This window comes from Cynocephalus volans, chromosome 3 (assembly GCF_027409185.1).
Source record: "Cynocephalus volans isolate mCynVol1 chromosome 3, mCynVol1.pri, whole genome shotgun sequence".
NCBI classification, from domain to species: domain Eukaryota; kingdom Metazoa; phylum Chordata; class Mammalia; order Dermoptera; family Cynocephalidae; genus Cynocephalus; species Cynocephalus volans.
The window spans coordinates 96,597,790-96,613,885 of record NC_084462.1 but is presented as its reverse complement, the minus strand read 5'-3'; positions in this window follow the sequence as shown (position 1 = coordinate 96,613,885).

The following is a 16,096-nucleotide window of genomic DNA, read 5'->3' as shown; positions in this document are numbered from 1 at the left end:
GGAGAATACAGGAAGAGGAACTTCTTCAGGAAGAGAAATCAAGAATCACAATGGATATCTGGTGGTTGGCATAATGCCTCTTAATAAGAGGAAACAGCTGGAAGGAAAGAGAGATGTTCCACTAAGGAACCAATAACAAAGGTTTGGGTTCCAAGATGGAAGAAGTGGATCAGGAAGCAGGGCTGTATCCTGGGCTTGCTGAGATACAGGAGGGAAGGGGTGAGACCTGGGCTGGCAGAACATTACCAGGTGAGAGAAGGATGTCATGAAAGGTAGAACCAAGGGAGGAGCCCAAGAGTTGAGGGGAGGCCACAGGAATTCCCCGAAGGGAGCAAATTCCAGCAATCAAATGGTTTCAGAACCATTTACTTCCCTGAAGCAGAAGTAAAAGGGGGCCACGTTTATTTGTTCATAACTCACTCAGGCTTCCTAAAGGAGTGAATCTGTCCCAGCCTCTGATCCACCTTAGGGAGCGAGTCCCTTGGGGTATAAAGGACAGAGAGTAAGCCGATTCCTGTGTTCCAGTCCAGGCTCTGCCACAAGCCTCTGATGATCTTGAGCAAATCCCTTCTCTGAGTTTGTCTCTTCACCTGTCGCCTTCACCACCTTATGGGGGCTTGCAGACCACAGGAGGAAAGGAGTTCTGCACAGTATAAAACTGCACAAACAGAAGGGTGGAGTGCAGCTGTGGCTGTGGCATGAGAGCTTATGAGTCAGCAAGTCCTGGATTCAGATTCTTGCCCTATTTCTCAGGCACTTACAAGCCTCTAAATCTTTCTAAACCCATTTCCCTACAAGTGAAATGAGCCAAGTAAGATCTATCTTGAAGAGTTATTGTGACATTTACAAGTAAGTCACAGAAAGTGTCTGACGTTCAATAAATGGAAGCCAATATTACATAGAAGGAATTAATCAGGGCTGGGCAGCAGGTACCCAGACACGGGCTGGCTTGCAGAGGAAGGAGCACCTACTTCTCATTCTCACAAAGATACTATCTGCTCTCCAAGTTCTGCACTGGGAGGGCTGCCTCCAACAAGCCTGGGATTTAAAATGTCATTTCCAGCTCTAATTCCTTATCTTCCACAGAGGAGAAGTCTGAAGGCCGGTCTCTGAAGTTGGCTGACGACCTGGGCTGGGTGGGCCCAGACATCTTCCAAGTGTGACAAACATGATGATACCATCTGTGCAGGGACGTATTAGTCCATTTCTGTTGCTTATAACAAAATACACAGAACTGGGTATTTTATAATGAATGCAAAATTTATTGCTTACAGTTTCTGAGGCTGGGAAGTCTAAAGTCCAGGGAACAAATCTGGTGAGGGTCTTGGTGGTGGTGACAGCGACCCAGGGTGTCACATTGTGAAATGGCACAGCAGAGAGTCCTTCTCACTCCCCTTTTAAAGCCCTCCAAACCATGTCCATGACCACCATTTTTAATCTATTCATTATGGCATGGTCCTACAACCTAATCACCTCTTCAAGGTCCCACCTTTCAATGACCATAACAGGATTTCCCACCATCAACAGTGACAGTGGGGATTAAGCCTCAATGAGGTTGCTGGGAGGGCATCCAGTCTACAGCAGGGGGGCTGTGTCGGGGAGCTCTGTTCGTGCCTCTTGAAGTGCCAGGCAGAGGGGGACAGGGGCTAGCACCCAAGTCCACCATCCCAGGCCAGAGCCTGTCATTCCACTGTTCTACAGCATCAGCCTGTTGGTTTAAGGAATCATCCCATGTGGCTGCTGAAGTCAACCAATCACAGGGAGGAGCCTGTTTACTAAATGCTTCTTTGTGTCAGGCCTGGGGCTAAGACATGTCCGTACCTTTTTTCTCCTTTTTTTGAAAATGCTCAAACCTACATAAAAGTCACAAAAATAGTACAGTGAACAACTATAACCTATACTCACCAGTTAACATTTGCAACTTTTGTTTTATCTTTCTGTATTTGTTATGTTTTGCTAAATCATTTCTGGATAGATTATAGGAATTGCAATGCTTCACCCAAAAAACTTCCACGTGTATCTTCTAAGGAAGGGAACATTCTGCTATGTAACTGGATACCATAATCAAAACTAAGACATTTTACATTAATACAACTGTGCACATTCAAATGTGCACAGTTCAAATTTTCCACATTCAAATTTCCCAGTTGTCTGAATAATGTTCTTTATGACGTTTTTTTAATCCAAGACTCAATCAAGAATCACACACTACATTTTGTTGTCATGGTTCTTAGTCTCCTTTAATCTAAAACAATCTTCCACTTTTTTTTTTTTTTTCGTCTTTCAAGCCATGGACATTTTGAAGCCTTCAAATCAGTTGGTTTGCAGAATGTCCGTTAATTTAGATTTTCTGATGGTTTCTTCGTTAGATTCAAGTTGGCCTGCACATTTGATCCTCATAGTGACTCTGATGGATTTTATTACTTCATTTTATGGAAATGGAGGCTGAGGCTGAGAGAGGGCTGTCACACATCTACGGAGAGGCTGACCTGGGACTGAATGCAGAGAGCTTGTTTCTAGTCTTCGTTTATACCCCATGCTACGAGGAGCAGCTGTGAAGTCTTATCAGTTGGGTTCTTCTCATGATGGGTTCATTTATTGGCCCCTTTTTAGCACCGTGGCCATGAATAGAGAGCCGATTTTGACAGGGTCTGGTATGGGAAGAAGAGGGTACCCTAGGGGAGGGGACACTCTAACACATTCTCTGCATTGAGCGTTGGCCTCCACAGTCAGCACTGTCTGGATCTCCACCCCCTCCCCCAAGAACTCCTCGAGGCCACTTTAGAAATTTGACTTTTTCCACCCCCTTCTGGACCTGCAGGGAAAGTGGTGTGTCACATCACACACATACCACATGCCACATGCTACTGAGGATGTAACAATCCTCTGGGTACAGTCATCACTGAATTCTGTCCTGTTGCCTAGCAACCCTAGGACATTTTAGCCATTTCCAGCCAGAGAGTGGGTGGAGGGGGCAACCACATGACTGGCTGGGTCCTTCTGGCTCTGGGGGTCTCCTCATGACCATTTGCCTAACAACCAAGGAAGTCATTGCGCTCTGGGGAGTTACCCTCCTCTGAACAGGGCTGAGCAGCTCTCTAGGACCCTTCCTCCTGGCCTGGGACCATGCAAGTGTGTTATGGGATGTGGGGCTCCTCTCAGGGGGGAGTGCCTGAGAGCTAAGGGCAGGATGCGCATCTCCCCCTACGGTGACTCTTTGCAGAGTAAAGGGTAAAAGGAGAAGATCCAGGTAAGGATCCCATCATGCCAGGAAAGTTAAGCTCACAGGATGGTTCCTCAGAGGTTCAGGGACCTGCTGGCCAAGAATGCTGAGTCTGGGTCCTGGCCATGCTTCTCTGTGAAAGGAGGGAGATGGATGGTCCATGTATCTGGGCAGCTCCTTAATCATCTAAGTCTGAAGTTAATCTTGACTACATGTGTGTAACTTTAACCATTTGATTTGGGTAAGGTTTAGGCCAAGGGTCATTATCTGGGGTCCTCGAGACCCCTTAGAGGTCTGTGGACAGAATTCAGGGTGTTGGTAAATTTGGGGAGAAAGTTACATCTTTATTTTCATAACCTTTTCTGAAATGTATGAAGTATATTATGAAATATTAGTAAATTCATAGTTTATGAAATATTAGTAAAATCTTTGACTTTGTCATCTATAGAAATCACAGATTTTTTTTTATATTACTTTACAGTGGTCGAAATATCAATTAGAAATCACTACTTAGAAATTTAGAAATTACAGGCGTCATTAGACCTGCCACTAGATCCTTAATGTGTTCACAAAGAAGTATGTATCAATATTACGTACGTTTTTTAAATATTTTGATAACTAAACTTCAATATAGTTATTTCCTTTGTAATCCTATGCATTTTTAATGCAAAACACTATTTTGAGGCTTCGCCAGATCGCCAAAGGGGGCTGTGTTGTGGTACCAAAAAAAAGGTTGAGAGCTTCAGGGTTAGGCTATGGAAGTTTTTGTCAAATCAGAACCCAAGGAAGTGTTGTGGGAAGTCTTACTAATTTTGAATGTTCTATGTTGGTGGAATTCTAAGCAAATTATTATATAATATTCCCAGTGGTTTGAATGACTACCTTATTACTGCGTACTGCCGCGCCATTTCATCTTCCGAGTTTGCATTTACAACAGAGATGGTGCCAAGCAGCTCCACCCAAACTGTTTCATTCTGATGAGAAAAGAACAAAAGTGAACCTAACATGTAAATGGTGATGATATCAAAAGAGAAAAAAATGGAGAAAATGAGCCCTTGGTAAACAAAGTGTGCTGTACTCAGAGAACCTGCATGCTAGCAGTCGACACCATAGTCAGGTGGGCAGAATTCAGTTACAGAAAATCCAGTATCATTTATCACGTAAAATTAATGATGTTAAGCGGCTGGCTGGTTAGCTCAGTTGGTTAGAGCCTGGTGCTGATAATACCAAGGTCAATGGTTCGGATCCCTATACTGGCCAGCCACCAAAAAAAAAAAAAAAATAATAATAATAATGTTAATTTGACTTGTTTTTGTTGTAATTTTGTTTGAATTTGTATATTTGTTTTGATTTTTACAATAGTGTAATAACTATATACACAAGTATCCTTAGCTCCATGTTTGTGCTTACTTGAGTAACAAGTGAACATCAGAGATCTGGGCATTTTTTCTTCTTTAATTGGAGTAATTTACTCAAGGGTGAGAAATGCTGAGCTCTGGTACACTGGTACTTACTGGTAACTCTTCATGTTTCCTTCTCTGGCTCACCCATTTTCCTTTTGAAGAATGAATGAGGTAGGATCTCAAGCATTAGAGTGACTTGATTTCAAAGTCTTCCCAGATATAGGATTAAATAGCAAATTACCCGGTAATCTCTAGAAATGTCAAGTGTGAGATTCTTTGGTTTGTCCCAAGTCACTTTCCCACATTGTGCAGACTGAAGCATATTGGTGTTTTTATTACAGTAAGCATGGCTGGACTGCTATTTGACTTTCCCAAGATATGGCTTCCTTGTGGGGTAAGCACTAATTGTGAGGTGGGAAAACCATACTGTCATGAAGTCAAGAGGACAGGCTGGGCTGAACGTGGTGTACATGAAATATTCCCCTTTCATGATCTACTTCTCGGAAGCATTTAAGTTATGTTTTCTATAGTTGTAGAGTCGTAAGTACAAAAGGACTTCAAAAAGTGCATGGAAAGATTCATTTTTCCATGAACTTTTTGAAGTACCCTCGTATATATACAATATATATAATATGTGTATATATATATATATATATATATATATATTTAATCTGCAGCAGGGCCTATAATTGTTATAATGAAAATTATAAAACCTGCAAAGTGTCGAGGGTTCAACTTTAAAGTCTGCCTCAAAGGATTGAAAAAGTGGTAATTAACTTTGACCCCCTCAAGGATCAAATATCAAGCAATTTACCAATGCTGGTGTTTTAAAATGATGTGTAGCCTTTGCTGAACTCTGAATCCCATTTAATATGGCAATGTCATTCCTAGAACTTCAGGCTGCTCTCTGTCCCCTGCCACCACCACCTTTTGAGCGTCCCAGCTGCCCACATTGCTCCTCCACTGCGTGGGGGCTTTTCTAGTTGTTCTGGTGACCTCACTCTATGTTTCTATGCTACTCAACAGCCTGCAGAGTGGCAGTCAGCCTTGGACAGTGCTCTCGCTCCACGGCTGTGCCCTTCCTCAGGGGTAGCTTCCTCCTGGAATTACCTCCTCCCCAGGCGGCCGGTGTGCACTCTCTCCTCCGCTGTCTGCCCCTGTGCTGTTGTGTTCCCACTTGCAAATACAAGTCTCTGTGCTCCCACACCTGACTCCTCGAAGTATGGTGGTTTCTCTGCTGTCATTCCAGCTCTGGAAACGAGCTCTGGAAGTGTCCAGAAAGCTCAGTTTTACCTTCCTTTTCTAGAAGGAACTTGGAAAATAAGCCTTCTGGGAACTGGCTGGAGGATACTGCTTGAAGAACATCACCCAGAGCAGCATCAGAGGAGGTTTCTAGACCAGGGTTACCCTCTTAATAATTTTTAAATGTACAGAACAATATTGTTAACTATACACACGTTGTTATCCAAAAGATCTCCATAACTTCTTCATTTTGCATGATGGAAACTCTATCCCCATTTCCCCCTCCCCCAAGCCCTTGACAACCACTATTCTACTTTCTGTTTGATTACTTTTTTTTTTTTTTTTTTTTTAAAAGATGACTGGTAAGGGGATCTCAACCCTTGGCTTGGTGTTGTCAGCACCACGCTCAGCCAGTGAGCAAACCGGCCATTCCTATATATAGGATCCGAACCCGTGGCCTTGGTGTTATCAGCACCACACTCTACCGAGTGAGCCACGGGCCGGCCTCTGTTTGATTACTTTAGGTACCTCATACAAGTGGAATCACACAATATTTGTCTTTTCATGACTGACTTATTTGGTTTAGCATAATATCCTCAAGGTTTAACCATGTTGTAGCATATACCAGAATTTTCTTCTTTTTTATAGCTGAATAATATTCCATTGTATGTATATACCACATTTTCTTTAGGCATTCATCCATCAATGGACATTTAGGTTGTTTCTACATCTTGGTTATTGTGAATAATGCTGCAATGAATGCAGGCATGCAAATACCTCTTTGAGATCCTGATTTCAATTATTTTGGATATATACCCAGAAGTAGGATAACTGGATCATATGGCAGTTCTATTTTATTTTTTATAAAGGAATTTATTTATTTTTAATTGAAACATATTGATTGTACATATTTATGGTAGTTCTATTTTTAACCTTTTGAGGAACTGCCATAATGTTTCCCCTGGTGGATGCATCATTTTACAATCCTGCCAACAGCACACAAAGTGTTCCAATTTTTCCACATCCTCACCAACACTTGATATTTTTAAATTTTTTTATAGTGGCCATCCTAATGGATGTGAGGTAATATCTTGTTGTGATTTTGATTTGCATTTCCCTGATGATTAGTAATGTTGAGCATCTTTTTATATACTTGTTGGCCATTTGTATATCTTCTTTGGAGAAATGTCTAAGTCCTTTGCCCACTTTTTAATCAGGTTATTTGTTGTTGTTTTTGCTATTAAGTTGTAGGAGTTCTTTATATATTGTGGATATTAGCACATTATCATATACATGCTTTGCAAATATTTTCTCCCATTCTATAGGTTGCCTTTTCACTCTATTGTTTCCTTCCTTTGCTGTGCAGAAGTTTTAAAGTTTGATGTAGTTTAATTTGGTTATTTTTGCTTTTGTTGCCTGTGCTTTTGGTGTTATACCCAGGAAACCACTGCCCATTCCATTAATGTTTTCCCCTATGTTTTCTTCTAAGAGTTTTATAGTTTCAGGTCTTATATTTAGGTCTTTAATCCATGTTGAGTTAATTTTTGTATATGATATAAAAGAGGGGTCCATATTCATTCTCTTGCATGTGGAAATCCAGTTTTCTCAAAACTGTTTGTTGAAGAGACTATCCTTTCCCCATTGTGTAGTCTTGGCATCTTTTTCAAAGATCATTTGACCATATATATGAGGGTTTATTTCCGTGTTCTCTATTTTGTTCCATTGGTGTGTATGTCTGTCTTTATGCCAGTACATAATGTTTTGATTACTGTAGCTTTGTAAGTCAGTAAGTGTGAGGCCTCCAGCTCTGTTTTCTTTTTGACTGTTGGGATCCTTTTGGATTCCACATGAATTCTAGGATTTTCTTTCTATTTTTGCAAAACATGCCATTGGTAGACCAGGGTTTCTTAACCTGTGGTCCCAGATCCCTGGATAGCATTCAGGGTGCTGAGGGCCCCCTGAAACTGTGTGTGTCTACCTCTGAGCATTTTTATCTGGTCTCTGCTTAGAGATATGAGAGTTCCTTGGAGCCTGCAGGTTAGACTGCTGATCACAAGTTCTTGACAAAAGTTAAGAGTAATGGCCATGGGCAGTCAATTTGTCATGATGCAAGGGGGAATCACAGATAGGCATAAAATCTGAAGGAGCTTATGGAATACAAATCTGGATTTATTGTTACTTAATATTGTTGCTGTTGGATTTTTCAGTTAGCATTATTGACACTTTGGGGAAAATATTACTGTCCTAATCTGTACCCTTGTACAAGACTTTGTTCCAGAGACAGCATTAACTGATTATTGCAATAGTAGTGTTCTGCCCTAAAATGGACATCTGCTTTTCTCAAAACCTGTCCTTTCCTGTTTGGATCTTGGTGGTATATCATCTCAGACTGCAAGTCCCACAGGAGAAGGACAGTATCTTTTTTTTTTTTTAATCTATAAAGAAAAGAGGTTTATTTGGCTCATGATTTGGGGACAGCTGTATCTGGCGCAGGCCTCGGGTTGCTTTAACTTAAAAGTCCAAAGTCTCATCTGAGACCAAAGGCAAAACTCTTCCGAGCTGTGAATGATTCTGGGACAGCTACATCTGGCACGGCCCTCAGGCTACTTCTACCTATGGCAGAAAATGGCAGGGCACCCAGCGCATGTAAGAAGATCACACGGCGAGAGGAAGCAGGAGAGAGGACGGTATCGTTTTAATTGTCCCTGCCTTCATTGTGTTAGGTGTAGGAGTTTGGTGATGAAATTGTTACTGTGCATGCTCCCTGGTGGTGTCCAAGCAGGTTGGGGGACAGTTTCACAATGTGTTGACAGATTTTGCTCAGCAGCTTGTATTCTTAGGCTGCTAATGGGACAACAGACTTTCTAAAATAATTGTTAATGTCCCAGCCGCAACTAGGCAAGCTGCCGCCACCACCCCAGGGCCCGCCGGGGTCCTGAGGTGTGCAGCCAGGGGAAGCCGAACCCAGCTGAAACCAGGTAAAGAACACACCAAAAACACCATTTCCAGGTGGGTAGGCCACCGTAGTCACCTCGACTGCCATGGCTGCTGCAAAAGCAGCTAGTCTCTACAGCAGCAGTCGCAGCAACCATGCAGATGGCATGCCAGACTCTCATCTGCATTGACACAAGGAGAGGCACCAGCGGTGACAAACAACAACAACAACAACAACAACAACAAAAACAGAAAAAGAAAAGGTCCTCTCTCTCCACAAAGCACATTCCAGGGTAATAGAAGCAGCCTCGGATTTACCATAAGGGAAGACTTGATCACACCTGTCTCAGTACTGGACAGATCATCTAGGCACCAAACTAGCAGAGGAACAGTTAATCTATCAGATGAAGAGAACGAGTCTATGGTTATTAGAGGGGGAAGGGGGACAGAAAAGGCGAGGGGAGCCATTAAATAAGGGACATAAAGAGTAAGTATGATTTGTAACAATGAATATGCTACTAAAAAATATAAATAAATAAAAATAAAAATAATTGTTAATGTGATCATTGTTGAGACTCTTACTGATTGAAAACACAGTTTGAGCAACAAGATCTTATGGTTTACTTTCCATAATTTGAGACACCCCTTTGCTCCTGGAAACCACCACCTTAATTGCAAACATTAAGATAATGTTTCCTTGGACCAGCAAAGCAAATGTGCCCATCTTGTGTCAGCTTCCTCCTCTGCCCCTATCTTTGACTAGAGTGGCTGTGGTTTCGTCTCCAATTCCCCCTCCCTCCGGAGCTGTTGCTTTGCTCAGGAGTCTAGAGATATTTTAACATTCAGAGTATGTTGTCATTAGCATCACTGGTAAGAAAAGCACCCATGCATGCCACGGTCATTACTGAGTGTTTAACTCAGGCCAGGCCCATGTGGCATTTTCCCAGAGGAATACAAGTTGCATGCTGGTGATGCCTAGTGAAAAGTTTTGGTGGTCAAACATGTTGGGGAAATCCGGAGTTACACAGAATTTAAAAGACTACTGCAGGATTTTTTTCCCTTTACGTTAATATGTCTTGAAGATTTGTGTGGAAAGTGGAGACAGTAGAACACACACTGTTCTTCTAAACTAATTTGACTACATAATCGCTTTTCAAAGGTCTGGGGTTCCTCTGAATCCACTCTGTGAAAGACAAGTCCCTAGAAAGCTCATACCAGCTCGTACACCCACCTTTGCTATTTTGACTCTCTCCTGTAGATAAACACACGTACTAAATGTTTTCATGTACTTCTAATTTCCTGATTAGTAGGTATGATTCAGGTAGAAAAATGTGGGGTGGGTACATAAGTGTTTATTAATCTTTAAACTGTGCATATATTTTATGCATACTCTTTGGCTTGTATAGTTTTTCAAAAATTATGTTTTTCTCTTAGTTTAATACTAAGTACCATAGCTTTTATAATCCACACACCCTTATTTGTTGACTCTAGACATGGAGAAATGAGCTTCCTGAAATTTGAGGTTATAGTCAACAGGTCTAAAAATTGACCAGAACAGTTTTATTTTTTTCTCACCTATCTATTTTAAATTTGTTTTTTTTTTTTCTTCAAAGTATACATAAAGAGATTGTGAGACTTGGAACGCCTTTAAATATCACTCAGTTGAACTGTATGCCACAGAGCAGAAAACTCCATCCTCCATCCTTGTAAGCCCATGTTCTTTCCAAGATATTTAGCATAATGGTTAATAAAACAGGGTGGAAAATCAATCAGACTTGTCTTCACACCTCCAATTCATTACTTGTCTCTGTGACCTTGGGTAAATCACTTTACCCCTCACAGCCTCAGTTTTTGGATCTGTAGAATGGGGTTTGTTTGGAGATTTAGATGGGATAACACTCTATAAATAGCAGGCATTATTTGTATAAAGTACTCACCAGCACTATTACTGAATCTGGCCTTGTGAACTAGCAGACAGAAATAATGACCGCTTGTTGATTTTAGGGGCAGCAAAATCTTCCTGCTCTCTACTTTCGTGACGGTTAATTTTGTGTGTCAACTTGCCTGGGTCATGGGATACCCAGCTATTTTGTTAAACATTACTCTGGGTGTGCCTGTGAGGGTGTTTTTGGAAGAGATTAACATTTGAGTGGGTAGACTGAGTAAAGCGGATTGCTCTCCCTAATGTGGGTGGACCTCATTCAATCAGTTGAAGGCTTGATAAAACAAAAATACTAACATTATCTCAAGAGTAAGGGGAAACTCCTCCTGAGTGAGATTTTGGTCTTTCCCTGCCTTCAGAGTCAAACTGAAACATTAGTTCTTCTTGGGTCTCAAGCCTGACAGCTTTGAGACTAAAATTTAAGCTATTGGTTCTCCTGGTTCTCGGGCCTTTGCACTCAAACTGGAACCACACCTTTGGCTCTCCTGGGCCTCCAGCTTGCCAACTACAGATCTTGGGACTTCTCAACCTTTATAATCGTGTGAGCTGATTCATTACATTAAATCTCTCGATGTATAGATTCATTCTATTGGTCCTGTTTCTCTGCAGAACCCTGGCTAATACAACTTTGATAGGCATTCTTAAAAATTCACAGTTGAAACAATCAAGATGACTAGAGAAACATCAACCTAAGGATGAAGCATTAAGTATACAGTAACTCACAGAACTAAGACTCAATGAGGGTTCAAAGAGAGAAAATATAGTGTGTAAAGGCCGGATGCTCACATTATGTAGCTATAGAAATGGGGGGAATGGGAGGAATGTATGCAAGAAATAATTTTGACTGCTCTCAGTTATTATACCAAAGGTGGTAGTTTTAATGTTATTCTGAGATTATTATGTGTGTGATGTGGGATAAAGTAGATTGTTTATAATGTGATATTCTTTTTTAAAATTGAAACATTGTACATATTTATTGGGTACAGAGTTATATTAAAATACAGTGTGTGATGATCAAATCAGAGTAATTAGCTAGTCATCATTGCAAAACTTAACCATTTCTTTGTGATAAGAACGTTTGATTTCCTCTCTTCTAGCCATTTGATAACATACAGTAAATTATTGCTAATTATAGTGCTAAGCATCTATATTTTTTCTATATATATATATAGAATCTCTATATATTTATCTATATATATAGCATCTATATATATTTGGCTTATCTAGTTATAATTTTGTGCCCATTAACAACCTCTCCCTATCCCCCTCCCTCTCCCCTTCCCAGCTGCTAGTAACCATAGTTCTACTGTCTACTTCTAAAAGTTCATCTTAATAATGTAATATTGTAATTTTATCCTGCCCTGTGTCCTTGAGAACCAGGCTTCTTGGAATGAAAGAAAGGAGATATCGATGTAGCACTGAGAAAGTCAAGTGAAAACCCTGCGGTCCTGCATTCTTTTTACTAGCCAAGGCTGCCTTCCCTGTGCCCACAGCCTTGAAGCTCTCACACCCAGCATGATGTGGGCTCCAGCCTACTGAGATTCTGCTTGCCTGAGAATTGCCCTTCCCTCTCCCTCCCCAGTTCCTATCCCCAGTAGCCATGTTTATAACATAAAATTGCCCACTAGCTGGAAGTGTTTGGACATCTTTTACTACCCATGTGCATGATGAAACAGAGAAAGTAGGTCTGGAGAAAGAAAAGCAAGAAACTTCCCAGTAAAGAAGGGCTGCCCTGATTCCTGATAACTTTCTTGTCCCTGGTTCTGCTCCCTTCCTGAGGCCTGGCTACAGTTCTATCCTTGGTCTCTGCGTATCCTTATATTAAATTTGCCTTTTCTGCTTAAACTGGCTTGAGAACTTGTGCTCACCTGTCGCTTTGGAGAGGGTCTGACTGAGTCTTTCTTTCTTTCTTTTCCTTTTTTTTTGACTGTTGGCCAGTCAAGTGATCTGAACCCTTGACCTTGGTGTTGTCAGCACCATGCTCTCCCAAGGGAGCTAACCAGCCAGCCCATGATTCTTACTAAAGTATACGTGACTAATAAAACTCCCTAAGATTCAACACGAAACAAAATCAAACCTCTCTTAATCTTGAGTTTGAATTAGAAGTAACAATAAGAACTCATGAGATATTTTATATTTATATATTGATCAATGAATGGACAGATCTATCCATTTATCCATTTATCCATCCTAGCTATATCAACTGAAGAAGTCTAGAAACATTAACCAAGCCAATAGCACTAAGTATCTGTAGTACCCGAATTACAGTCTTCGAATACCATTCCCTACTAAAAGAAATCAGAGCTTCTTAGAGAAATGGTTGATTCCACATCTGGGTAAGAAATGTACAAGATAAGCCTGGACACCTTGTTTCACTGGATAGCAAGGAAGTGATCAAAGACCACTGGGGTCATGTCAAAAGACTTAGGAACCAACCTAAAAAGGCTCCCACCAGCCAAAGATGGGATAATTTTAACTTCAAAAAGAATAATTGTAACGGATTGAAACCATTAGCTGCATTTCTTTTTTTGTTTGTTTGTGCCCAGTAAGGGGATCGTAACCCTTGGCTTGGTGTCGCCCGCGCCGCACTCAGCCAGTGAGTGCACCAGCCATCCCTATATAGGATCCGAACCCGCGGCCTCGGCTCTCCCAGCGCTGCACTCTCCCACGTGAGCCACGGGGTCAGCCCTGTTAGCTGCAGTTAAATCTTTGAGTTTGTACTGCTATTTTTAAAAGTCTTCAGAAAATGATAGTTATTATCTTGAAAACCTGTAAATAAAGGGAAAGAATCAAGCATTTATCTTGCTTTTCTATTGAATTTTACTGCTGGGTAACCAAATAGTAGAAGAAGGGAAGCATGTTTTAAATAAAGTACCCCAATTAATAAATAAAAAATAAGTAATAGAATATCACCATTTTGCAATGCCCAGTGAAATAATGGATCTAGGAACTAAGCATCAACACCTGCTGACATCATAAAATGTGAGATAACCAGATTTTATGTTCCTCCTCATGAAAGGATTATCACCGCCTTTAGATTGAAGGACCTGCCAATTTACAGGAAAGACAGAGGACAGAAGAACATCTCAAGGACCTGGGAAGATATGGGAAGGAAAACCCTAAAACACCAGCAATAGTGGCTAACGTTTATGAGGTATTACTACATGCCAGGCATCGTCCTGGGTTTTCACATATGATCTCACTTAATCTTCATAACAACCCCATAAAACAGGTACAATTATCATGCCTGTTTTACAGATGAGGAAAATGAGGCACAGAGGGGTTTGGTAATTGCCCAAAGTCACACAGCTAGCAAACAGATGAGCTGGAATTTAAACTCTGGCCGTCTGGCTCCAGGGTCTACTCCCCTAAACACTGGGTTATATTGCCTCTCATTAAAAAGTGGTGTTTTGTTTTGTTTTTTTAGTAATAAAATTATAATAGTGGCAAGTGGATGCATACACAGACACATACAAACTCTCAAGATCCTAAATGTTATTTATTTAAGAAGATATGTGCAAGTGCTAAAACCATAACATTAAAGTTGAGATAGTAGAGTTCAGTGGGATCCTTTCCCTAAATCTGGTTTGATCCCCACCAACTACCACCTTGATTCCTTCAGAAAATGAAAGTGGTGAACAGGATCAATTCTCTGAGCATATGCTCCAAAAAGGGTGTCTTACTACAAATTTTAAGGTCCTGTGTTGACATGGAGATTGTCAGACCTGATGAAAAGACGTTGGAGGCAGCCTTGTGAAGGCAAGTGCCTGAAGCTTGTAGACAGGTGCCAAAGATTGGTGGCTTTTGACATTCCTACTATCCAACAACCCATCCAAGCAAGCCCCAGTGCCCACACTTTGCTTGGGCTCCCCACCCCTGAGCTAAAGCTAAAAGGTGGATTCTGTCTGCCTTGCATGGATGCCCTCCCCTTGCAGCACTCGTTGCCCTCCATGGGTCTTTCTCCCACTCTCCTTCAGGCCCAGCCATTTTTCTGGAAGCACGATTGACACCTGAGAGTGACTTTCAATCTCTGAATTACCTCTGGAAAGGCTGTATTTACATTTTATTTCTAACTCTGGTTAGAGGGATTCCTGACTTGCACCTGCTGGGGGAGTTTTGTGACTGTAATTTGTTACTGTTCGCACCCCCCTCCTGCCAGAGGGTCCTTTCCATGTCTATCCAACCAAGGCTGGATGCTGCATCTGCCCTTCCAGGAGACCCTGGATCATCCGGTCCAGACTACACAGGCATCCTGCCTCTGCCCGTCTGCCTCATTCTACTCCTTCAGAGACATGGAGACATTGGTATTTTTCTCTCAGCTTTATTGTGGTATAATTGAGAAATAAAAATTGTATATATTTAAGGTGTACGAGGTGATGTTTTAATATACGTATACACTGTGATTACCACAATCAAGCTTATTAACATATTCATCACCTCATACAGTTACCTTTTTTTGTATGTGTGGTGAGAACACTCAACATCTACTCTCTTAACAGATTTCAAGTATACATTATTATTAACTATAGTTACTACGCTGTACATTAGAGACATCAGTATTTAGTAAAGTGAATCTGTGCCAGGAACGAGATCTTTTGGCAGCCTTGGTGTCTGTCTTAAACAGATAACCGTCACTGTCAAATAACTATCTCTGAAAACCTTCCCTTTAATATATGCACAGCCTGCGAATAAACACGTTTCAAGTGTGCCCAAAGCCATTTTTAAGTACCAGTGCTCTTGATGCGCGGCCCCTCTCCTGTCAATAGATGTGCCATTGAGATACCTACCCTGGTGAACACCAATTTGAAAGTTTCAAACCCTTTCTGTTCTCCTGACATGTATTTCAACTTTTCAGAATCGACTTCTTTCCAGATAAAAAGGATAAAATAGAAGGAGGGATGCCTGCTTCTAAAACAGATTTCAGGTGTCAGAACTTAGGGTGAGGAGATTTGGGGCAGATGCACACAGATCAGGAAAATGTGCTGATTCCTATTCAGTATGAAGTGAATGTTGTGAATGTCTTCAAATGGGCCAAAATGTCAGAAGTATTGAGATCCAGAATGACTGAAATAATCACCTGCCTCTGACAGCAGGTATCAAAGCTGTGGGTTTTAGTTTAGGTTTCAGTCCCCAAAGCCCCGTTTCTCTCCTTCGTTCCCTGTAGTTCTCATTTGTTGGTTGAATGAATGCCACATGACTCTGCTTCCATAGCAGACCTTGCCTCTTGGCTTTAAGGTGGCCTCAGTACTGTTTGAAGTGTCACTGGCAATGGTGGTGAGAACTGGGTGCCAATACACACTGGGAGTCAGGAATTCTGATGCATATATCCATCACTGTGATTAGTCTCTTTTC